Source organism: Eleutherodactylus coqui, chromosome 4, assembly GCF_035609145.1.
Source record: "Eleutherodactylus coqui strain aEleCoq1 chromosome 4, aEleCoq1.hap1, whole genome shotgun sequence".
Classification (NCBI taxonomy): Eukaryota; Metazoa; Chordata; class Amphibia; order Anura; family Eleutherodactylidae; genus Eleutherodactylus; species Eleutherodactylus coqui.
In genome coordinates, this window is record NC_089840.1 from 117,578,218 (window position 1) to 117,604,169 (window position 25,952).

The 25,952-nt window shown below is 44.2% G+C and overlaps 1 protein-coding gene across 2 annotated transcripts in view; it reads right to left on the reverse strand.

Moving 5' to 3' along the window:
• The window catches only part of INKA2 (inka box actin regulator 2), a 90,603-nt gene extending 68,095 nt beyond the window's left edge, over positions 1 to 22,508 (reverse strand). The window contains exons 1-2 of one of the 2 annotated variants that reach the window (XM_066600034.1): positions 22,432 to 22,508; positions 10,103 to 10,248 (exon numbers count right to left, since the gene is read on the reverse strand). The gene's annotated coding sequence lies outside the window, so the exon portion shown is untranslated. Of the gene's footprint in view, positions 1 to 10,102; positions 10,249 to 14,767; positions 15,025 to 22,431 lie in introns of those variants that run through there. The other variant, XM_066600035.1, reaches the window with a different exon arrangement.
• Between the last annotated feature and the right edge of the window lie 3,444 nt (positions 22,509 to 25,952).

Below are 25,952 nucleotides of genomic sequence, written 5' to 3' on the forward strand. Positions count from 1 at the left end.
TATTGTTTAAACGTCTGAACGAATAAACAAATTGCCAACATTTTTGCATAAAATTACTTGCACATAATCCTCTGTATTTTCCCTCATTAGCATCTAGCAGCTGTTTGCTCAGATGGGAGGGTTATCTGGCTGGGAGAATTCTATTGTATTCTTCCACCATGAGTAAACAGTGTACTCATTGTGTATGTAAAGCAAACACAATGAGTACATTGATAAGAATTTCCTTCGAAGGGCCAAACAATGGTTTTTATGCAGGCTAAAAACCTGCAACTAATGACAAGTGAACAAATAGTGCACAACTGCCTATATTTACACGTAATGATTATCACTTTGGGCCGCTTGAACGAATTTTGGGCAATAAGCATTGCTTGTAAAAGTCCCTTTAGTCTGGATCAATTATGTTCACTCAAGGGTAGGTTCACATGTACTGAATACATGACCGTTTTCCCACCGTGGGATTACATGGAGAAATTCTACGTGTTTTTCAGTGACTCTGTCTCAAAATTTGTATGCAACTCATGGACATCCTGCTTTGAATTTAGGTCAAATTCTTTATCACTGAATTTACATCCTATGTGGACCTACCCAATGGGGAGTTTTTATTTTACCCAAAATGTTAAGATAATAAACTTTTTTTTAAACACACTCAGGGCTTATTCACACAGGCGGGAATCTCGCACAAGTTTTGTGGTTTGTGAGACGCACAAAACTCGCATAATATGAACTCCATTCTTTTAAATGGATATATGCCCATGAGCAATACAGATCGCAGCATGTTCTATCTTTTGATGCTCCCTTAGAACACCTCGACCATTGTTTTTAATGGGACCCTAAAAGACATCACATGGCACTTACATACTGTACAATATGTATGTGTGATGTGATGATGCCAATTGAAATCAATGGCAAACACTTGCGATTCTCTGACGCACGTGAAATACGCACCTGGGGATCACAATTTCACAAAAGTAATGTGTGGCATTTTTGAATAAAAAACGCCTTGCTTTAGCGCGAAAAATGCATGTTGGCAAGCACGATATCAGGCCACGTTTCTCAGCCCAATATTGTACTCGCTGGTGTGAATGTAGTCTTATCCTTAGAATTCCTCACTGTTCCTGTACTGCTGCAGTTCAGGTCCCTGATTACATCTTTGTTATTGAGCTGGCCAGTCTGTCACAGCCAACCGTTGTAATCTTGATACGATAGATACCCTGCAGCAGCCTATAACTGACCAGTCTGCTCGCATGACAGTCATCACATTGGGGTGTAAAGCTATGTGGCTGGAGAGCTCGAGCAGTGGCAGCGAAGGAACGAGGTTGAACCTTGAAGGTCAGTATTTTATGTATTTTATTATTTTAATATGTTGGGCGGAATATGTTTAATCCCCCCAAAAAACCTTTAAGTGGCATTAACCATATTCATCTATGTTACTTATGTTTGATGTCTTTATTATGATTATTACCCTAGGTGAAAAAAAAATGATACTAGTTTTGTGTTGACTAAGTCACATGTAATTTGTAATGTGCTTTTATTGAGTCAGAAGTTTGGTTTTGTACCAGATGACCTGGTATTTTAGGTGGCACTGTATCCTATGCAGGCTATTACTGTATGCATCACACCCAATCGTGGCACTATAGCAGGCGAACGTGTCCTTGTGCATGACCTATGCATGTGTTTGTTTTTGCAAGTCTGGAGCTGCCTGTAAATATGAAGCATGAATTCAGCAAAGTTTAACATGATATTTAATGTGCTGCCACTTTCTGTGCCACAGTTTGTTTACCCTTTCAGGGTATTATTGTATCTTGACGCCACTGGGAGCTAGGGGTTTGACAGGAGGAACGCCCCTCTCACACCCCTAGCTCCCGATAGGGTCAATAAGTTAAGGTCCTGGAAGGTGCAAAACGTCATATCTGTGACTGAGCAGCTGTGCAGAGCTTACCGGCAGTCCCCCGTCCCCGTGTCCTTCCAGCTGTCGTTCTCCTGCTGTATGCGGCAGCAGCCTGTACGTGTGTATCGGGCATCCCTGTAGGCTCTCTGCTCTCCTCCTGGATTGTGTGGAGGACACATGTCAGGGAGTGCAGCGCCCCGCTGCCGCCTCCCTGCTGCGCTCCTGGTGTGTGTAGAGGCAGTGTCTGACTTAGAGGAACCCGACGCTGTGTTCTTCCGTGCTGCCGAGCGATGTTCAAGGCATCTGTGGGGGGGTGCAGCGGTTTCTGCGGCAAAGGCGCTTGATGCCAATTTGGCCTCAGTCATGTGGACCCTGCTCTGCTCTTCAGCACAGGGCGGGGTGTTGCCTTCTGAGCCGTGGCCGGGAAGGGAGTTTGAGGTGGGCCAATGCGCACCTGCAGCAGGCTCCCTGAAGTTAGTGATATCAAGGGCGCCTTGAATGGCAAGCACTTGCAGCTGCAGCGTTACGTTACTGGGCTGCCAGGACCTCCAGGCAAGCCAGCTGTGCAGCCAATCAGGTACAGGGGGCGTCACCCCCCCCTGTCAATCTTGACTCCACCAGGATTTCCTGATGGCGCCAAGATACAATAATACCGCCTTTCAGTTACTTTACAGTGGGTTTGGGTGTTAGTATAAAAGCACAATAACTTTAATGGCTTTGGCCTCCTGTCCATGGGCAATATATCATTGCGTTATCCACAGTGATAATCCGCACGTGGGTAACGCAATGAACACTTTCCATAGGATAACTGTGGAAAGCGCAGCCCGATGTAAATGAGCAGAATATTGCCGCAATTTTCTGCCTCATGTATAAAAATCACGGCATGCTGCAATTTTTCCTTTCGTTAATGATAGGCTCATCATGGAAGACCACGGTGACTTAGTGTTCTCCCATGGCGGAAATCCGCTGTAGGAAACTGCTACGCCCGTGGACAGGCAGCCTTAAGATAAATTAGTGCAGAAAGCTATCGCAGACAAGTTAAACTCCATTGTATCTACATGCTTGCTGTTGTTTGCAGTAGACAATTCGACAAAGTATCTACATTGGTTTTTCAATAGGCTGCAAGTACCTCTTGATGCGATGGGTAATACCAATGTGAATACTTTGTCTGTTTCCTGCTGACAACAGAAATTATACTTCAGATTTCCTGGCAGCTCCAGACTTTCAAAAACAAACAGATGGGGTGTGGCCTGACTGAAGACAGAGACGGTCGCCATTCCCTGAGCTCCGCTCTGCTTACAACCTCCATAGCAACAAACACAGCATCGGCGGGTCTCTTCTGCTCTCCGGTGACTCACCCGAGCTCTCTGGCATCCCGGCGTTCCAATATGACAAGGCGCAGGACCGCAAAAGCCTCGCCGCTGCCGGTAGCTGATTTCTTCTCGGCACGGAGCGGCAGGAGAACTCCGTCAGCAGCTTGCCTCTCCTCCACAGACGGCTCCGACCGCGCCGCTGATGATCCTGCTCTGGGACAGAAAACAGCAGCGGAGAGACCTGTCACAACCCGGAGAGACGCACGCCTCCCTCTTGATCTAGGAGAGGTGAGTGAATCTTCAGCAGCCATCACACACAGCACCTCTCCCCTAGCTAAGATGCCGCCCAGCCACGTGTTGGTCCCTGGACACTATCAATCTCCTTCTGCAAGCCCTGAAAAGAGGCGACCTAGGCTGGAGGAAGCAACAAACACCGCTTTACCCCCTGCCAACACTGCAGAACTGTTAGATATGGTCCCAACCTCAGATCAGCCCGCGTCAGAGGCTTTCATAAAAGAAATAATGTTGGCCCTAAGAAGCACTATGAGAGAGGACCTACATGCTTTCTCATCTTCATTCAACGCTAACATATCCGAAATAGAGGAGAGAACCTCTCATATAGAGAACAAAATGGGCGAACTGACCAAATCTCATAATACGCTTATGGACGCACACTATGCCCTAGAGGAGGAGGTGGACCAGATCAAAGTCAAGATGGCGGATCTGGAAGACCGCAATAGGCGTAACTGCAGAAACTTCTGCAGAAACCGAAATTTTTACATGAAAATATTTCACGCAATGTTATAGCGCGGATCCACTTTTTTCATGTCAAAGAGGCTCTTATGTTCGCATCTCGAAAAATGATCGACTTGCCTCCTCAATTCTCAAACATCAAATTATTTGTGGACTTATCCGCTGCTACTATTCAAGCAAGGAAAACATTTTCCCACATAACCACAACCCTCAGAAAGGAGAAGATCCCTTATAGGTGGGGCTTCCCCACCAAGCTTATTCTACACAAAGAAGGCACCATGCATATTTTTAATAAGCCAGAAGAGGGAGAGAAGTCTCTTTTAGCCTGGGGCCTTCAGATTTCTGACGACCCTCAGAACAAATCGCCTCCCCCTCGCTCTCGTGAGCCGTCCGGAGGAAATCTACAAGCTAACCCATCCCACTGAACCACAGTATTCTCCATAAATTTGGAGGTTGAATTCGCTCACCTGTCAGGCGAACTCTTTTTACCCCCAATCATCCGCAGGATACCATGTCTGCGAGAACAGCTCTACACGAACAGCTGTTCCCATGAACTTTCTGGCACAACACCATCAGTACCTTTTTGTCTGGCATTTAAGGCCAGACAATCCTGTTTTGAATGTTTACGTTAACGTTCTCCCCCCTACCTCATCAAGAGTCAGCAGAATCCTAAGGTTTCATAAGTATATTCTGTATCATCCTCCTGCAAAATGTCGTTGAGAATATGTTCCCTTAATGCCAAAGGGCTAAATTCCCCTTTTAAAAGGTCAGCAGCTTGGAAAGACGCGCTCCATGATAAGGTTGACATCCTATGCCTTCAGGAGTCACACTTTGCTCGTGCAGCGCATCCTCTATTCTCACACAAAAAATTCCCCAACATTTGCCTATCCTGTGCCGAGAAGAAGAGAGCGGGGGGTCATAATTGCTATCAAAGACACCATTGATTTAACAATCATTGACCAAATTATTGATCCTGCTGGCAGGTTCATAATTTTGGTAGGAAGGTTTAATGACACTTTATTAACCCTAGTCAACCTTTACCCACCAAATTCTTCACAAATCTCTTTCTTAAATAGAATCTCGAAGAAGATACGTAGAGTTCAAAAAGGCAAACTTATAGTTTGCGGTGACTTCAACATTGTCCCCGACAGAAATCTTGACTCCTCCAGCTCAGTTAACAGATTATCCCCCATGCTCACGCAATGGCTCCATGGGCAGTCTTTATTTGATGTATATAGGTGCCTCAACTCATCATCCAGAGAGTACACCCACTACTCCCCTCACCACAGATCCTTTTCTAGGATCGACCTCTTCTTGGTAGATAAGTGGACCCTGCCAGAGGTCAGGCAAGCAGATATAGGTAAAACAACGTGGTCGGATCACTCGCCTATCTTTCTCACGTTTGACCCATCTAAATCTCCCCCAAACCATGGCAATTGGAGAAATAACGTCTCTCTTTTGAGAATACCAGAATATAGGAAAATGATTAAGGAATCTCTAGCTGAATTCTTTTTGCTCAATATGAATCCAGACGTGGATATCTTCTCCATATGGTGTGCGCACAAGGCATACATAAGAGGGATACTGATCAAGATCAGCTCCCTACACAAGAAAAAGAAATTGCTCCAAACTAGCAATATTCTTGCGCAAATCACAAAAGTGGAGCAGGATATGCAGGCCTCCTCTACAATTGAGCATCACAGGGAACTAATGTCCCTTCGTCACAAACTCCGCCAGGTACTTATTGAGGACTATGTCAAAACTCTAAACTTCTCAAAAATGAGCTACTATACAGCTTACAATAAACCCTCCAGACTAATGGCTAGAATAATAAAACAACGCCAGGCGCCCTCTAAGATCCCGTTCTTGATCAAACAAGATGGAACAAAAGAGAAAATAATACACCCCCAAGCTATAGCAGACGAATTCAGTCTCTTCTACTCCAACTTATATAATTTAAACGGAGATGACTCCACCCCTCACCCAGACTCTCAACAAATCAACAGTTTTTTGGAAAGGGTTAGCCTCCCTAAGATTATTGAGGCACAGTTGAAATCGCTAGATTCCCCTGTTTCTTGTCTGGAGGTTCTGGAGACAATTAAAACACTGAAGGCACACAAGGCCCCGGGTCCGGATGGCTTTTCAAATGAGTATTATAAAGACTTCGCCCCGGACCTGGCGCCTTGTTTAGCTGAAACATTGAATAAAGCGGTATCCACGGGAGCTTTCCCGAGGGAAATGCTGTGTGCCACCATAGTCACGATCCCTAAGCAGAGAAAGGCCCCGAACTCTCCTGCGAACTTCCACCCTATCTCTCTATTAAATAGCGATACAAAGCTTTATTCAAAACTACTAGCCCAGCGCCTGCTAAAAATCCTCCCACAAATAGTTCATAGTGATCAAGTGGGCTTTACTAGAGGAAGGCAAGCGTCGGATGCTACCAGGAGAGTATTGAATCACGTAGCTATGGTGGAGGCGAGCCATACCCCAGCTATTCTACTGGCTTTAGATGCTGAAAAAGCATTCGATAGGCTACACTGGGGGTTCGCCTTCGCCACCCTGGAGAGGTTTGGCTTCCGGGGAAATATCCTCGAGGCCATTCGGGCGCTCTATGGCTTCCCATCAGCCAGAGTGCTAATTGAAGGAGTCTTTTCTAAAGCCTTCCAGATCACCAAGGGCACCCGACAGGGGTGTCCCCTATCCCCGTTACTATTTACGCTCGTCATGGAGCCTCTGGCGGAGGTGATCAGACTTAATACAATTGTCAGGGGAATCCCGGCTGGATCCAGGCAACATAAGATAAGTCTCTTTGCAGACGATGTCCTGCTCCTCCTCACAGACCCCACTTCATCCTTAAGAGAAGTATATAACATAATTCAAGAATTCAGCAAAATCTCCTACTACAAATTAAACATTGCCAAATCCCAAATCCTCGACATAAACATAGACAACTCCCTAAAACTTAGCATTCAAGAGGAGTTCCCATTTCAATGGGAGTAAAAATTTCCTCTCCATTGTCCAACACTATATCGGCAAACCTGTCCCCTCTATTATCTACTCTTCAGATTGAGCTGGAGTCTCTCGCAAAGAAAGAACCATCGTGGCTGGGCAGAGTCACTCTCTATAAAATGTTGATCCTCCCCAAAATTCTTTACCTTTTTCGCACAATTTCCCTCCCAATCCCCAGACTGGAAGTCTCCAAGTTTCAAAAGCAACTCTCGAACTTCTTATGGGGAGGAAAGAGGCCAAGGATCGCAGCTTCTATACTCTTCCTTAATAGAAAACAGGGAGGCCTGGGAGTACCAAATCTATGGTCATATCTACAGGCGTCTAACATTAACCAATCTAGACACTGGTTGAAATCTGGGCCTGGACCAAGTTGGCTCCAGATTGAGACCCAGCTTAATGATGGAAGACCCACCCGCTCTCTTCTTCTGGCTTCCCTGCTGTCCTCTCTCTCCCCAACAGCACCTCCTATATACAAACCCCATTCTATTTCCCCCTCCATGCAAGTAGCACTGGATTCATGGACCTGGCTGGCCCAGAGTACCAACCATCATATGACTAAAATAATTGAACACATTCCAATCTCCACCCTGGAATTCTTTATTCCCAACATCCACTTGGATGGATGGATAAGAAAAGGTATTACTACTTTAAATAGTCTGCTACTGAACGATAATATTCTCTCGTTCCAAACGCTAAAGGAGAGATTTGACTTACCCTCCGGGGAGGCTTTTAGATATCTTCAAATTCGCTCTTTTCTCCTTTCCGCTAGAATTGAAAGAGTGAGGCTGCCGGACAACCTTATGAGTGTTTTTAACAATCCTTCCCCGACGTCGCAATCCCTGGTGAGAACCTGCTATGACATGCTTTCAGGCGATATGAAGGAGACAAAACGTGCGCACGTTCTCAACTGGGAGAAAGACTTAGGGAGGAAATTTACTCTTGATAAATGGCTTTCGGCCTTTACTTGGGCCAATAAAGCAACCATCAACTCCAACACTCTTGAGGTACATATTAAGGTCCTGACCAGGTGGTACTTCACCCAAGTGGCTCTGGCCAGAGCTTTCGCTGACTCTGATGGCTGATGCTGGAGACAGTGTGGCCATACAGGCAATATTCGCCACATATAGCTGTCCAAAACTCTTGCCTTTCTGGGACGAGATTTTCTCTATCTTGAGAAAAAATACGAAAAAACCTGTCCCCAAGTCTACTGACCTAGCTATTCTACTAATAGATAATAATAAATATATCCCTCATACTCTGAAAAATCTGATAGGCCACATCCTCCTTTCTGCCAAATTATTGATTGCAAGGAAATGGAGGACTATCAATACCCCTTCCATTCTAGAACTAATACAGACAATATCTGACCATAATACTTATGAAAAACTGTATGCCCTTAAAAACGGAGGCTATGAGAAATATCGAAACAAATGGAACCCATGGATACAAATATATCTGAACTAACTCCCAATAGCTGACCCCCGTCATTCCCTTACCCACCTCTTCGCTCTTTATCCCTGTATTCTCTTTCTTAAAGTTGTCTTGCTGTTTACTACTGATTTAAAATGTAAGAAGTAAAAAATTTAAAGCAATTATATCTCTTGTTCTAACCAAGACTAATCCATACAAGGCTACATAGCTAATTATGCTCTCACTCAGGATTCGGTTATGGACTTTACAAGAACTCTATAAAGAAACCAGCTCTTCAAATATGTTTAACCGTATACTAATACCTCGCAAAGATTGTATACATGTTTACATGAATATTCTATATACGTTTTGTATGTACCTTTCTTAACCCCTTGAGTGGCGGGTTTCCTACCACCCTGTCAGACCCACCAGGGCAGGTTTTTTAAAATGGACTAATCATTGAATTTCAACTAATTTTGCAGTTGCGTCTCAAGAGCCATAACTTTTTCATTTTTCCATTGACATGGCCATATGAGGGCTTGTTTTTTGTGGGACAAGTTGTGATTTTTTAAACAGGGGGGAGGAAAAAAAGAAATGGGGGGAAAAAAGAAAAAAAAGGGGCCATGTCATTAAGGGGTTAAATAATGTATTAACTTCCTTCTCTGGGTCATTACGACGCATGGATACCACATGTGATTTTATTTTTGATTTTTTTACAAAGTAAAGGGAGACAAGTGTTTTTATTATTTTTTTAAATACTTTTTTTACTTTTGTTTTGTTTTTTTTTACTTTTTTTTTTTTTTTGTCCCTTTAGGGGACTTCCACAGGGACCAATCAGGACCCCCTGATCACATTCCGGGGGTCCGATATTGACAGCCCTTTACATGCTGCAGTGACAGCCCTTTACATGCTGCAGTCACATAGACTGCCGCATGTAAAGGGTTAACACAGCAGATATCGGAGGTTTTCTCTGATCTCTGCTGTAAGGGCTGGTACCTAGCTGTCCTCTGACAGCCATGCACCAGCTCTCCCTGCCACAGAGACCATCGGCTTGCTTCTGACAAGCCAATGGTCTCTATGGCAACCTGTAAACAAAGCAGGAGACTTAGAAGCAGGAGATTGCCGCAGATCGGCAATATCTTCTGCTGGTTTTTCAAAGCCCTTGCTTTGTTCTCTGTGGGTCTGTGCAGGCAGAGCACAATGTCACAGCTTGTGGCAGTGTGCTCTGCAGCTCCCATAGTGATACATAGCCCGGAAATCTTCCGGGCTATATCACTATCGGCAGTGGAACTCGTCCCGGAAAATTTCCAGGCGTGCCACTCAAGGGGTTAAAGGAAAAAATCAATAAAGAACAAATTGAAAAAAACCCAAAAAAACAATAAAAAACAAACAAACACATGCATTCACTATACACAATGACACGTTTGTTTGTAAACTAAAACTAGTGTTAAATTCCTGGGAACAAAAAACTCAACAGGCTGCACTCCCCATGCTAAGCCACACCCACTTTCCTAAAAATTGCTGTGAGTGACATTAAAATGGTAAGTCCCAAATTATTTGTGCAAAAAAGCCTTACGCCAAAAACGTGCAACTTTGTTAAGCCATTTTTGGGTTGATAAAGTTCACCTATACTGTGCAACAATCTGCACCCAAATTGTAGGAACTACTGGTACCAATGTAAAGTGTAACATTTATTAACATAAAGTGTAAACAAGGTTATAAAAATCACCATTTTGTGCAGTAAAGCTGCCCAAGAGGAGATCCTGCCCAGAAAGACTTGTCTCGATGTTCCCCTTCTCCCTTATGCATGCCTAAATCCTCATGGTCTCTTGATAATGAGATGCAATTCCGGAGATTTCTACAACGTTCCATGCCCTGAAATATATAACATTAACATTCAAATACCACCGTTGACTATTGTTATTATGTCAGCTGCATGTGGTGACATTTATAATAACATGATCTATATCTTGGCAAGACGAAGGCCATTCATTCTGGTTGCTCGATACCCGAAAAGGCGTGTTCAGGTATAATTCAAGGGCTCTATGAATTAGCAGTTCTGCTTTAGACATATTTGACAAATGAACAGTCTAATTCAATTCCATTTGAACGCCCCAGTTGCTTATCTACAACTGCACAGCTAATAAATCAGGCTGTGGGATATTGTTAAATTACAGATCAGCTCAACATTAAGAGCCGGAGGATATGTACAGCCACTCAGGCACGCAGTTGCAGCCCTTACACTCAGGGGACACTGCCATAGTGGAGAGGTGTGTAATTAATCATCGCATTATCCAGAATATTAAAGGATAGCTTGTAGTGGCACGTTTCACTGTGTGCTTTATTGGACATTTTGGCTGTTGTATTACTATGAATCCCCGTGCATGACTGATCTATGTAAATGTACTGAATACATTTCGCCATTACGGTTAAGTTCTGTACAGTTCAAGAGCCTCAGTCAAAGGAGTATAAAAGCTCATACCTCCAAAACTAAAGGCACCTTTACATGGGATGACTATCAGGTGCATAAGTGCCTGACAGCCATCCTACCGACTACCACTCCTGTGCTTTCATGCAGGAGCAAAAGTCGTTCAAAAAATGGAGGTTGAGCACACCGAAGATCTTTTCGGCCTCGTGCCTCCATTCACTGCAATCAGGCAGTCATTTATAGATGGATGACCGCCTGTTTGCACTTGGTTTTAAGGTGAACTAAAAAGGCATCGACTCTAATGAGTAATTTCTCGCTGAGTGCCCTCGTCCGACATTAGGATTTCCCTATGTATGTCCCACACGTTTCCAACATTATGCAGGGCAGCGCTCTGATGTTGGAGGCTGTTCTGCAGTATATGATACAGTATGCAGGACAGCACTCCGACATTGAGCGTTGTCCAGTATACTCTAACATTCATATGCAGAACTGCCTCTGACATCGGAGCACTGTCCTGCATACTGTTAGAAAGAGGTGTCAGTTCCTCCACCGACATCAGAACTATGCAGGGAAATCTTAATGTCGGACGAGGTCTGATACTGGATTGGAAATTGTTCATTTTCAAAAAATTACTAATAAAATTATCATGATAGATCATTTTTATGTGTTTCTGTTGAGTAATTGCAAGGAATCCACAATGCGCTTTCCCACCCAAAATAAATAAAAGCTGGAGAGAGTGCGGGTGGCAGGTAAATTGAATTGGAAAGGGTTAATACTGATTACAATCTCAAGATGGTTTTCTTCAAGTGTCTCCAGAGAAGCCAATGACATCTGCACTGTTTTGTTCCCACCAAATCGTCAAATATTAGGAGCACATGCATCCTGCACAGTGGTGCCATCCTGCAGATAGTCCACAGTTTAATGTCTATGCCAACACGATTTTAATATCTCATGAATGTCAAGAATTATCCAAAAAATGTGCCTCAACATAGCAGTAATCATGAAAAAATCCCAGCGCACTTACTGCTACATACGGTATACAAATGTGCAAGGTGGAACAGCCCTATATTACAAGACTCTGTTCCCGCTATGCTTTTGCACCATATGAAAAACTCCTTCTTCCTATACTGATCAGTACAGTCCAAAAATGTCATCTATTCAAAATGATCTTACTTCAAAGCTAATCAGTGATTATTCAGGGGCTCAGTTACTACGTCTATACAGGCATTCTGCAGAATATTATCATGATTCAAACTACACAAGAGAGGACAGCACTGATCAGACACAGTCACGTATACAGTAGGCTACATAAGAATGACATCCAGGTGATGTCCTCTCTGATTGGAGGCATTCTCTTTCCTTTTCTTCTCAATCTAGCCCAGACCATAACAATTACCTCTCCTGACAACTGACTAGACAAAAGAAAAATTAATCAGATTTCAAACCAGACCTCTAAATTAATTCAGGGTATAGCAGACTCCCTAAATTCATACAGAGCCCAGAGCTGTCTCCAAAATTTCATCAGACCTCAAACAATTAAACATTCTTCATGCTGTTATTTTTATCTCATATTGTGGTTAGGTTTCTGTATCCTGGGAACATTTCCTTTTGAAAGGAGGTGGAACTCTGAAATTTAGCATAGACAATCATTCGCTTGGATAATAATGCTATATGCATATAAAATGTTATGAAGGACAGAATAACAAGAATGTATATGATGCCTTTTTCTTGCTATTATATCTCAGAAGGGCTTTAAAGTTGGCCAATTTTGCTGTTAGGACCAAGCAAGATGATGGAGTGCAGAAGGAAGGTAGCCTAAAACTTATACAGACTATCTCAAATTCAGCTCCTACTTTCAGTATCTTTAGATCAGACCAGAAGTGTGCAGTCATCAGTTCTTGGTATTGCCACACTGAGTCCTCATGCTAGCCAGCATCATGATGGGCACACTACTACCCACTATGTCGTGATGCTAGACAGTGTCAGGACTCACTGTGGTGATGGCTGGACCAGAAGAGGACAACATGGTTCAAATCATCCTTACTCCATTGAATGCAACTGTCTTACCCAGGTCATGTTTTTTTCTACACTTACTAATGCGTACAACACCTTTGTAAAAACAGAGAAGGTTTCTTTTCACATGTTACAGAACACAGGAGCTGTGAGTGAGGTCAGAAATAGCTGCTGATGGCTCCTCCTGTAAGTAATACACAGTAAGGAGAGAATAGGTCCTGAATAATACAGTTGATTGCTGTGTATGGGTTGGAGAGGATCTGAGTCATCACCAGGCACATGCTACATAAATACAAGGGGTTTTGCAATTGTAAACTATTGATGTCCTATTCTCAGGATAGGTCATCAATAGTAGATTGCAGGATGTTCTTAAAACCAGGACCTCTACCAATCAGCTGTTCACCAAGATGGTGCACTCATGTACTGAACTGAATTCTGCAGGAAGCAGACAGCTCTGTTCTAACTGTAGTGATTAGGCTTAGTATCACAGGCCAACTTCCCATTGAAATTAATAGGAACTTTGCCTGCAATACCAAGCCTGGCCACTACAATAAGAACAGAGTTATCCGCTTCCTGCAGAATTCAGCTTAGTGTACAAGCACGCCAGCCTGGCAAACAGCAGATCTGTGGTGGTCCTGGGCAATGGAGCCCAGCTAATCTACTAATGATGACTTATCCTAAGGATAGACCATCAGTAGTTTATAACTGGCAAATCTTATTAATTTCTGTACCTCCATCTCCTATACTCCATATTGTCAGCATTACAGGTAGGAATACAGTGTTCTTATAAATGTGATAAGACCTCCAACTGTGTCTCTACTTGGGTGATGCGGTATTTGTTCCCCACTGCAAAGCTTCTCCTGACTGCTGCTAGGGATGTCATGTACTAGGCTTCGCCTTTGTGAATGGCTACTGCTATCAAAATGTGAATATTGCTGAAAACAAGTAGTTTAGTCACTCTGGAGGCTGAAGGTGGCTGATCCTTAACCCTCTACTCATACCAGCTAGGTGACGCTGAGTGTCACTGTTATGTCTTCTACTCCCGTCTGTATCCCATGGTATTGGTGGGTCAGCATCTCTGCTGCACACAGTGCTAAGGGTGGGCTGTACAGTGGTGGGCCACATGACCTAATTACACCACAAGGCAAGGTATTCGTTCCGATCGAAACTATGGAGAACAAGATGCCTATAGAATGTGATCATTTTGGTGAAACCTCAGGTTTTAACCCCATATACCCTGTTAATATTTCTTTATGATGGTAAGTGAATTTAAATTAATAATTTGCCTTATTACTAGAAATGAGGGAGTACACAAATGCTCGGGTCCTCGTTAATTGAGTCGAGCTTTTCGTAAAATTTGAGAGCTCTATTCGAGTAACGAACCCCATTGACTTCAATGGGAGACTCAAGCAATTTTGTATGGGACCCGCTGGTTGCCGAGTTTTTTTTTCTTTTCTTTAATCTCTCTCTCCTCCGCCAAGCCTGCCACAAACTAACGTTGACATGCGCAGCGGGGAGGGGCCAAAACTGGGGCAGGGGTCGAACACGGCGTGATGCTCGCTCGAGTAGCGAGCACCATCGAGTATGCTAATACTCGAACGAGCATCAAGCATTTTAATTACAATCCAAAGAATTTCTCTTCATCAGGTCTTTCAGGCTGTTGCCTTGCAGTGCTGGGGTACAAAGTTCAAATCCAACCAAGGGAAACATCTGCATGGAGTTTGTATGTTCTCCCATTGTTTGCATAGGTTTCATCCCACACTCTAAAAACACAAGGATAAGTGAATTTCAGTGGTGTAGCAATAAGGGTCACAGGAGTTACAATTGTAACCGGGCCCTTAAAGGGGTTGTCCCGCGGCAGAAATCAAATTTTTTTCTCCTCCCAGTCCCCCTGCTAAAGCAAACATAGTACACTACCCTTGGAAAGCGTTATACAAGAGCGTTTCTACTTACCAGTACCTCGTTTCGTGAACTTTTAAAATTTCTTCTTTAAAGATGGCCGCTGGTCCTTTCCCAATGATGCACCGTGGTTTTCTCCCATGGTGCACTGCGGGTCTTCTCCCATGGTGCACCGTGGATGTCTTGCCTTCCACTGCCGATTACAGCCACCTAATTGGCTGATCGGCACCACGTGACAGGGCGGAGCTACAATGACGACGCGCAGACCAGCTCTCCGGCGCGAGCACACAGCAGAAGACCGGACTGTGCAAGCGCGTCTAAAGAAGCAAGAAGACACCGAAATTAGATGGATCCATGGAGACGGGGACGCCAGCAACGGAGTGGGTAAGTGAATAACTTCTGGATGGCTCATATTTAATGCACGATGTATATTACAAAGTGCATTAATATGGCCATACAGAAGTGTATAACCCCACTTGCTGCCGTGAGACAACCCCTTTAAGCTAGGGGGCCCCAAGAGTCCCTCTCACCACTATAACTTACAGTTAATTCCCCTTCTTGAAGTCATTATGACAGCATACATTGGAGGTTGTCCCCTGGACTCCTGTGGGGACAGCAAGCAGAAGAGCATAAAAGAACCTCCCCCCACCTAAATACTAGTGTGTCCCAAGTAACTACAGTGACTAATTTTCTTAACCAGAAGGTGTGCTTTATTGTGCTCATCACACCTTCAGCAGAAAATCACATCAACACGTTAATTTCATGTGAAGACATCCAAAATTATATAGGCAGGGAGGGGTGAAGCCCGTATGCTGTCATGATGACTTCAAGAAGGGCAGTTAACAGTAAACTAAATTCCTATCGTATGTTCCCCTCGTCATCATGCCAGCATACGTTGGAGGAATACCAGATCACAAGAAGGGCTTAGGGTGAGACTACAGCCTGTAACACCGTATTTTCTGAAGGCCGTATCTTGACCGCCATCCAGATCTAGTCTACAGTGTTTGACGAAAGTGTGGTTACTAGATCACATGGTGGCTCTGCAAATTTGGTCGGTGGTGGCATTGGCCTTTACTGCCCAAGAGCACACTATGGACACCTCTAAGGAATTTCTTGACCCACCCATAATCCGCCAGGGAAAGGTAAAAAAAGCCCCCAACCTGAACTTTTAGGGTATTTGGACTTAACCCCTTAGTTAAACCTTCCTGTAGTAAGTCAAGGGTTCTTGGGATCTCAGGCTGGGATAGCTCTGTGATATCCTGCCCCATCCACTCAGAAAATTTTCCCCAGACTTTCAAGTAAATCCTCCTAGTTGAAGGCTTGAAGCTCTCACAGATGGTTGACACAACTCTGTTAGATAGGCCTAGGTCAAAGAGTTTTACCCTTTCAGCATCCAGGCGGTTAATTTGAACCTCTGGGTACTGTAACGTTCCCTGAAGTAGAAGGTCTGGCCTCATTGGCAGGCGAATTGGATCTCCGACAGAGAAGGAATTTAACAGTGGGAACCAGGGCCTTTTGGGCCAAAAGGGAACTATCATTATTATGGTAGCTCTTGATCTCTGGACCTTCCTTAATACGAGTGGTATTAGAGGCAGGGGGGGAAAGCATATGCTAGATACCAGTTCCAGACATGTGCCTACTGCCTGAGCCTCTGTGCCCCAGGAGAAGAATAGATGACATTTGGCGTTTCTTCTGGAGGCGAATAGGTCTATTTGTGGAGGTCCCCACTGTGTAGTGAGTAACTCGAACACCTGGGGATGTAATTCCCATTCTCTGGGATCCACTTCCCTCCTCCTAAAGTAGTCCTCTGTCATGTTCTCTGATCCTTTTACATGAAATACTGACAGAGATTGGGGTAGTTGCTCCGCACAGCATAGGATCTTCACTACCAACTGCTGCAGGAGAGGATTCTTGGTGGAAACCTTGTGGCAAATAAGTGATACGGCAGTCACATTATCTGAGAAGATCTTAACATGTCTCCCTTCTATCTCTGTCTAAAAGTTGCACAGGGATTTACAGACAGTGTTTAACTCTTTAAAGTTAGAGGCATGGGCTACCTTGTGAGGACTTCAGGTCCCTTGTATATGCCTTCCCTGTAGGTGGGCCCCCCAGCCTGTGGAGCTGGCTTCAGTTGTAATAATTACTGATGGGTCAAGAAGATTCCACTCGGTGGCTTTGGCAAGATTATCTACGGACATCCACCAATGAAGGAAGCCTCTAACCTTCGGTGATATGGGGATTATCTAGTTTTAAAAAGCCTGAGTCCTGTCTCACTTTTTGAGGATAAAGGCTTGCAATTCTCTGCTATGGGACTGGGCCCAAGGTACAATACCCTTGCAGGAGGTCATAAGGCCCAAAACCCGCATGGATTCTCTAATAGATACCCTGGGATTCTTATAGAGGGTTACACATGTTTCTAGAAAATGTTGTCTTTTGAAGGGGGGTATGGAAGAGCACTGGAGGTGGGCATCAAGTATGACCCCTAAAAAGTTTTTCCTATGTTCAGGTTCTAGACTGGACTTCTGCGTGTTAATGAGCCAGCCTAGTTCCTGTAGCAAGGAGAGTGTAACTTCTAACTGTGAAATCAGGCCTGTCAGGGATTCTGCCACAAGGAGGAAGTAATCGAGATAAGGGATAATGATTATCTCCAATCCACGTAAATGTGAAATCATCTCTAGCACTACTTTAGAAAATATTCGAGGGGTGAAGGAGATTCCAAAGGGTAGACAAACAAACTGGAAGTGACGGATCGAACCATCCATCTGTAACGCAAATCTCAAATATCTTAGGGAGTTGGGATGGATGGGATTATGAAAATAGGCTAGGCGTCTTTTAAGTCGATAGTGTCCATAACACTATCTACGTTAATCAGCAGGGTCATTGTTTTAAACGTCCCCAATTTAAATTTTCTGCAAACGATAAACTAATTTAGGATTTTTAAATTTATACGGTTCGATAAAAACCATCTGGTTTCGTTACTAAAAATAAGGAATAAAAGCCTTTCTGACAGTCTTTGAGAACGAGGATGATGGCCCCTAATGTTCAAGTTCTGAATTCCTGTATGCAGGGCCTGTTGGAAGGAGGTTACTGCGAATTTCCTATGAGGCAGAGAGAACTCGATCCTACAACCTTCTGATATTAGACATAAAACCCATTCATTAGTCATAATGTTCTGCCATACGTTATGAAATTAGGACAATCTCCCACCCACTTGTTGGGAGGGGGGGTGGAAGTAGAGGGACTCTGAAGGAATCTTACTCCTTCCTCCTTTGGGAGAAAGACCAGCTATCCTCGTATGAGGTCTTTACCGAAACGGCTCTCCTGGCGGTGTGAGAACTGCCGTAGGGCCCCGAAGCGGACTGTTTCCATGGTAGCGTCTGCTAAAAACCCTGTGGCTATTTGCAAGAATGGAGACAATTAGCGATTTCTTCCCTCATGGCTTTCTGGTCTATCAGCCTAGAAAGTTGGTCCAGCCATATCGACATCGCCACAGACGTGGCTGCGATGTTGGATTTAATTGTAAGGACAGACATAGTCTGTCACACTATTAACCTTCCTGTCCATTGAATGCCGCAGATGGGAAACGTCCTCAAAAGGAAGGGAGAAACTTCTGGTAATCTTAGAAATAGACGTATCTACTATGGGGATATCTTCAAAGATTGTTATGTCATCCTCTGAAAACAAAAGCCTATCTTTAAACTCCTTTGATAGTATCGGACTTTCAGAATTAGGCGTTTGAGTGTTGAATTCCCCGGGAACACCGGTTTGCACCAGGGCATAACACCAGCAAACATTTCGTCTTGTATGGAACGAGGCTGCTGTGTCTCTTCCTCCACTTGCATAGTTTTGCGAACTGCTCTGAGGAGTTGGTCCATGTTAGCAGAGGAAAAGAAATATTTCTTCTCCTCCTGCACTTCCTTACTTCCCTACTGAGAGGTTGTCCTCTAACTCAGACTCTGAGTCCAAAGTCGCTGGCCTTGTTCTTTTCGTGGAAGTAGAGGGGACTGGCTATTGGAGGCTGGACATGGAGGTTTGAACTTCCTCTCATACTATGGCACGGATATGTGCCATAACCAAGGTTTTTTCCGCCTGTAAAACTTTTGTCATACACGACGTACAAAGCGACTTTGTGTACCTGTCGTACAGCTGTTTTAGACACACCAGACATTTTTAACTTTTTTTTCCTGGCGTCTTTAGGCTTCTGTGTATTTGTTCTGCAAGACATGGAGTGCAGATGTTAGAGTGTGTGTCATGGTGGTAGTGTGCATTTCTTTGGTCCATTGGACCACTCACTGTTTGTGGGTTCTCAGATTCCTCTCTGGCGGACATCCCAGCGGCAGATCCAGCACAGTCTTGAAAAGCAATGAAGGATTTGGAGCCTGTCCCTGCTTACAGCTGCAGAGCTCTCCTTGCAGCTTTTGTGTGTACTTTTCAAATCTTCCCGGGGGTGCCTGCTAAGCCACGCCTCCTATGTTGGGTTCTGACCGAGGCTCTGCCCATTCTGCAGGGCGTCTGAGTACAGACCAGGAAGAGGATGGCTCCTGCCGCTGGTGATACCGACGAGGCGGCTGCGATGACGGCCGTTGTGGGCCGGCGAACCCTTGCTTGAGCCCGCAGACACCAGCAAGATGCTACCCCCTGGGGAGGCCGGGCTGTAAAGGAGACCGCTGCGGACAAGCGGTCCTAGCAGGCAGGGGGACCCTTCCTTGGATACCCCACCAACGCTAACACTGACGAGGCCCAGCAGAGGAAGCCCCCCTCCGGGGAGGTAAGGCGGCAACCGTAGGAGTCTTGTGCCTGCTGTTCTTTAGGGACAGAAAGACACTGGTGTTTAGGTGGGGGGCAGAGGTTCTTTTATGCTCTTCCGCTTCCTGTCCCTACTGGAGTGCAGGGAACAATCTCCAACGTATGTTGTCATGATGACGAGGGAAAAAATGCTTTTTGATCAATTCAGTTTGATTTCCATTTTTAGTCAATTTAAATAGATTCATTTTAATAACACCATTATTTAGCCTGTGAGCATGCGCTGAAAGAAAAATAGAAAAGAAAAATGGAAACAAATGGACGTTTCCTTTAGTTTCCGCCTCCTATAGACAACAAAGTTAAAAAATGGGAAAGCAACCCTTTCGTTTTGGCTCTGTTTTTTAAACTGGATACAAAAGCACAGCAGTTTTGCTCCAGCATGGAATGGAAGCGGAAAACAAACAAACGGATTGAAACTGAAGGTCTTTAGTTTTAATTGATCTCTATTTGCACAAAAACTTTTTTTTTCTTTCCATGCACCTGCTCCTAAGATGGAACAGCTATACAGAAAAGGAAACCGCAGATGTGAACTGGTGCGTAGCATTAACCTTATTGCTGGGGATGGTGGCGTACGAGAGGGGAGGGGTGGTGAATTTTTATTCCCGGGCCCATGAGCCTGTAGTTACGCCCCTGGTGAATTCAGATAGTGAGCCAAAGAGTGCAATGTAAGCGATGATGATGCCGCAGGATATGTATGTACTATGTAAATGAGTAAATGAATTAAATAAAGAGATTAATACATAAATACTGCCAGGCGCAGTAATTATGTATTAATTTGTAATGTAAGGGTTAAACACTGTTAAAATAGTGAGAAATAGTAAATGGCATTCATAGTAAAAATTACAATCCTACTAATAATGACAATAATGGTTGACATTTGTGGCCTGAGGCTGCCCCGCCAACTTTGCTAAGATATGGGCCGGTGGGTTGACTGCCCTAGTACTGCATCAGGTGTATCTGACTAGCTTCTTGGCCAAAGGGAAATCTGGAGGTTTTCTTTTTCTACTCTTCAATATGTGCAGGGATATTGAATGTTTGCTGTGATGACGGTCGGGTGTGGGTAAAACCTTGTTTTTATGTTTTAGTTACTATTTCCCAGGTTGGGAATCTTCGGTTCTGTTTTTGGGGAGAATAAATAAAAGGGTATATGTAATTACAAAGGATGGGAGGAGTACAAGAGTTCTGATCTTTAAATCTACAAAGCACTGCTGATATCTCTTCCCATGCATGTTTGTATTATATTGTATGAGAATGCCCAAAAAAAGGATTCTTTGAAAAATAATGACAATAATGGCTGCTAGGAACTAAATGCTAGAACACAGTCTGAAAAAGATAGATACTGCTGTGCTGCCCTCTCCTGGATGTATGTGTAACTTACACATTCAGACGATCTACGATGAATGTAGTTGACTCTGTAGGCCATTCAGAAGCATGGGAACATAGTAAGCTAATACTCCAGATAAGTAGTCCTCGGCCTGTGACTCTGGAGCCACATGCAGCTCCCCACAGGAGCTATACATGATGGCTACCTGCTCTTGCTACAATATGGCATGCACGTTAGTAATATTATAGACATAGCCTGTACCCAGAATAATGTCAAATTGGGTAGTATAACAGCAGTATGTCAAAATACATTGTATCAGGAACAAGTCGGGGTCCACAGCTGAGGGCCCAAAGAAAAGATGGTTTTTAACCACTTCTGCCTTCTCTTTTGCAGGCTACATATCGCTTCCGCAATTTGACCAGGCAATCACATGACTGCCGGGTGCCCCTGCCACGGAAATGCTGCAGGGTCTTAGGAGACCCTGATCAGCTCTGCCAGTGACTACTGTCACTACAGGGGGTTGTTTTTCCCTGAAACTGGGGCTCCTATGGATGCTGCTCCTGTGGATGCCACAGCTGTAGTGGAAAAGTGTGAAATTATTTATTGTATGTATCTATTTTTTTTTCTTTGTGGGGGAAAAAAAGTTCAAATGTGAATTTAAAAAACTATAGAAAGTAAATTGACATGCTGTGTATTTAAAATCTGCATCACAGGTCAATATGCACTAGAGTTTTAATGCAGCGTGTGGATGGGATTTCTTGGAATCTCATCCATTTTCATGGTACTGTAATACATTGCACAGTGAAAGATAAGCAGTCTATAATTTAGGTCTTGTGTGAACATACTCTTATAGCATGGTCACATGGTTCGGGTTTGTAGCGAAAAATCCGCAGCTAAGGCCTCCAACACACTTGCTGTGTGCCTGAGTTTCGCCTGACAGGCTTGGGCGCAATCACATTGGACTCTACACGAACAAGAATAGGACATGTGCCAAGCCCTTCCATGTGGATTGTCGGATCGCCTGAAAATGGGCTAGCTTGCAAAGCTCTATAGGCTATAATGGGTCAATGTGCTGTCCATGAAATAACACAGACAGGACACCAACACAAAACGTGCTAGTGTGCGAGAGGCCCAAGGCCAGTAGCACATGTGATACGAGTACTACTGCTTTAACGGGATTGCAAGCGCGGAATCATTAGAGTACAGGTGGATTTGTACCCAGCTTTCCCAGTCTTCTTCACGCATGCAGAACGAAAGCTCAAATCACCCCCTGATCCAGTCTAACGGCTCCAGCTCTCTACAACACCCACACAACCTCACTGCCACCACCAGCTTTTCATCACAGATAAGCCGGAACCCAAACTTATGAATTATTAACAGAATCTTCAGAGTTATAGTTCATTTTAAAATGGACAGGGTTTGACTAACAAATTGCAGATTTATTCTTACAAAAAACTAGCAGTGCTAAACACATATATATATATATATATATACACACAAAAATATACAGAAAAAAGATGTTACAGTGGAGATAAGGCTTATAGGTATACACAACAGACAGTTCTTAACACTAGGAAATAAAGAAAGTCACCAGACTTGGGATGTTTAGCCCAGGTTTCTGATAGTGTGGAGTCACTGGAACAAACGAGAAAGCCCTTTTGCCATAGCATACCTCAGAAGGTCTGACAACTGGGTCTCTCTGAGGCTCTAGTTTTTAACGTTCCCCAGAACACGCCTTCCCCTGCCCCCTCTGAGGTCATTCAGAGAAGGGTTGGGTAAATGCGTATAGACCTGTGAAAAAAACATAACTCCCCATTTCGGCAATATCTCCGCAGGAGATCCTCCGATCGGCAATATATGCCTAGCATATTTCTGGCCATGATTTTATCTACTCGGCAATATCAAACATTACATATAAATTATTACCAGGTACGCAGATACGTCATTTGGGGGTGTTCCGGGGCCCACACCTCAATGAGTTTAGATGTGTTTTATTCAGCTGGCCGGCCGGATTCCAATAATATAATTCATATCGGGCTAGGACCTTCACACGACCAATAATCCTTATTAAAATGTTTTTCCCTAGTTTGCATCTTGGATCCAGAATGTGAAACCAGCTCCTAAGTGAATGATTTTCTTTAGACTTCAGTAACAAGTAAATGGTCACACAATTTGATATCCTCATGCTAACTCAAAACTAAACAGACAAGTGGAGCCAGGAGAATGGAAGGGGCTCATTCACTCTTGCCCAGGGGAATGTCAGACAATTGCCTTTCTAAATGTGAATATTCAAAAGGCAGGAGGGAGGAAATGGGTGGAAGGGGGACTGAGAAACTCCTAACTACTCAAGGCATGAATAATATTACAGTGGTACAAAAATGGATGACACATCCAGCCAAAAGGGCAGGTACCCCACCAGTGTCTACATCACAGGCTTCTGCAGACAAGCGTTTTTGCATGCGCAAAATCCCTTGTGCAAAACGCAGAGAATAGAACCCACTGATTTTAATAGGTTCACTAACATTATGCATTTTTGCACACGCGAAAGTATATGCAATATGCTCTATTTTTGTGTGCACCAAAGACCCCATAGAAGTCTATGGCAATGCACAAAACCACACCTGATCTGCATGCAATTGTGCACTGAACTGCATGATTTTGTGGGGAAATCGATAATACCAGGGGATAATTAGGCTGCCGAGCCCATTAAATCACGGCGCGGTTGTGTCTCACGCCAATGTCAAAAGTGCCAGCAGCGTAGAAAAGTACAGTAAAAAGCAGCGATACATGAGTGATAGCCCAGGATAGCACTCCCTTCACAGCGCAATTACATTATTCTACGCGTATCAACGCCTATGCTCATCCGCAGGAGTCCTAAATGTTGTGTATTTGCCTTTGCAGTACAAGCAGTGTGGATGAGATTGTAACAAATCTCGTCGACGCGATGCAGAAAAAATTGTGCAACGAATTTGTTCAAACGCTGAAAATTTTAAATTTGTTAGCTGCAGATTTCACCCTTTTCAATGCAAATGCTGCAGATGGAATCTGCACTATTAGGGCTTTGACAGCCGAACGTATACGCATGAACAGGGTTAGCAGATGACAATAATCAGGCTGGTACGGGCATGTCAGCGCATAATAATGTCAATTTTTGTGCTCGCAATGCCAGTTCACAAGCGTGCATCATCTTCCCTTTCCGCAGAATACAATGGCTATTTAAAACGCCTAATAAGGGCCAGCTGTCTTCTTTTTGAGGCGTTGTCGGCAGTGTCACTCCCCTCTCCTTGGAATTTTTAACCTATCATAGACTTCTATGGCATCTTGCTGTGTATAATGTAGAAAGATAGGGCAGCACCTATCTTTTCCCATCCGCATGAATTACGCTCATGAGAACGAATCAATTATCTATTGAAATCAATGGGTTTCATTCATCATATTTTGCAAGTGACGCATGCGCAAACCCGGTCATCTGTTTAAGCCCTTAGCGTGTGTTCAGACGCCACTGATTTGCTGCAAATTTCGGTGCACATCCGCAGCAGATGTCATACCTTTCATTTAATTGAACGAAAATGTGAATCAAATTAGTTCATGCCTGCGTCCAGCGGCTCGTCAGGTTTTCAGTCTCTTTGTATCGGTTTTGGAACAACGAGACAGAATTAAATGGTTCTGCTTTTACCAGCTTTGATTAACAAGCAAACAGCCTTACGTTCCGAAAGGATTCCAGGATCTCTATTTATATGTCAGATATGTGGCACTCCACACAACTCTCTGGTACACAGATATGTATATCCACTCTGTGGCGTCCAGTTTCGTCATTCACGACACCACTGCAAACAGAGGCAACAGTGGGTGGGAGTCAAAGGCAGAACATGTAATGAGTGCCGTGAGACCAAATGTCCTGGAAATTGTTCCCAAAGACATAGGGGTGTAATGATGGCGCCACCTGTTACTGGATGGCGGACAATGAAAGAGTTGGAGCTGCTTGTGCTTGTCGGACGATCAGAAAATCCTCTATACTGGTGGTCTGTAGGGGGCGTCCTGAGCCCGGTCGCCTTGTGTGTCCTCACACATCTACTAATACCAACACCTCCTAACAGTCTGGTCAGAATGGCCAGTGGAGGACAATTCATCGATATGACCATCCAGCTTCTCACATCCCGATAGTACTCCCCTCTAAGACTCTGATAACGGGGTGACATCTCTTTGCGTCGAAGAGGTGTTTAGTGGTCAACAAGCTCTACACAAGCAGAAGAAGAGGTCACTACACACAAGGAGCCTCTGAGAGCCTCTTATAGGCCAAGGGGGGAACCAGTTTTAGGGTCTCAGATCACTAATATGGATGTCATTTATTACTACTGGGAACCAGTTTTAGGGTCTCAGATCAGAAGACCGTTCATCTAAACCAATGTTTCCCAACTCCAGTCCTCAGGCACCCCAACAGGCCATGTTTTCAGGAAATCCTATATTAAGAACAGCTGTGACAATGTCTGAGGCCCCGACAATAATTACATCACCTGTGCAATACTGAGGAAATCCTGAAAACATAACCTGTTGGGGGTCATCAGGACTAGAGTTGGGGAACACTGACCTAACCACATCACAACTCTCATCATTTACATATCTGTCTGAGGCCGCTCTCACAGATAACACTTTTTACGGCGTTTCTAAAACCACGCTACACGCTGTAAAACACTTCCATTGATTTCAATGGGGCTTTGCAGACTAGTGTTCGACCGCTGAGTTTTAACACTGCAATTTTTGAACACTGTCTGCTTGATTTTAGTGCTTTTTAAATCACCTCATCACCCATTGTCATGATGGGGTGCGTTAAAAAACGCTGTTATACGCTTTTGAACATATATGAAAACACAGTTCGAAAATGCGATAAAACGTGGCGTTTTAACAACGGTGTTTGTGAGCGTGACCTGAGATGTAACTGCATGCTGAGCTTTGCAGCAAAATGACAACTCCTGCCTGGGCACACGCGTCGAACACAAAGCAAATCCAGCCTGCCCGCCAGCCATGGGGCATTCCAATCCCCCAACCTGCAGCTCTGATCTGGCAGCAGCAGTCCAGTCTGTGACCGCTAACCTCTCCCCGATGGCATCTACG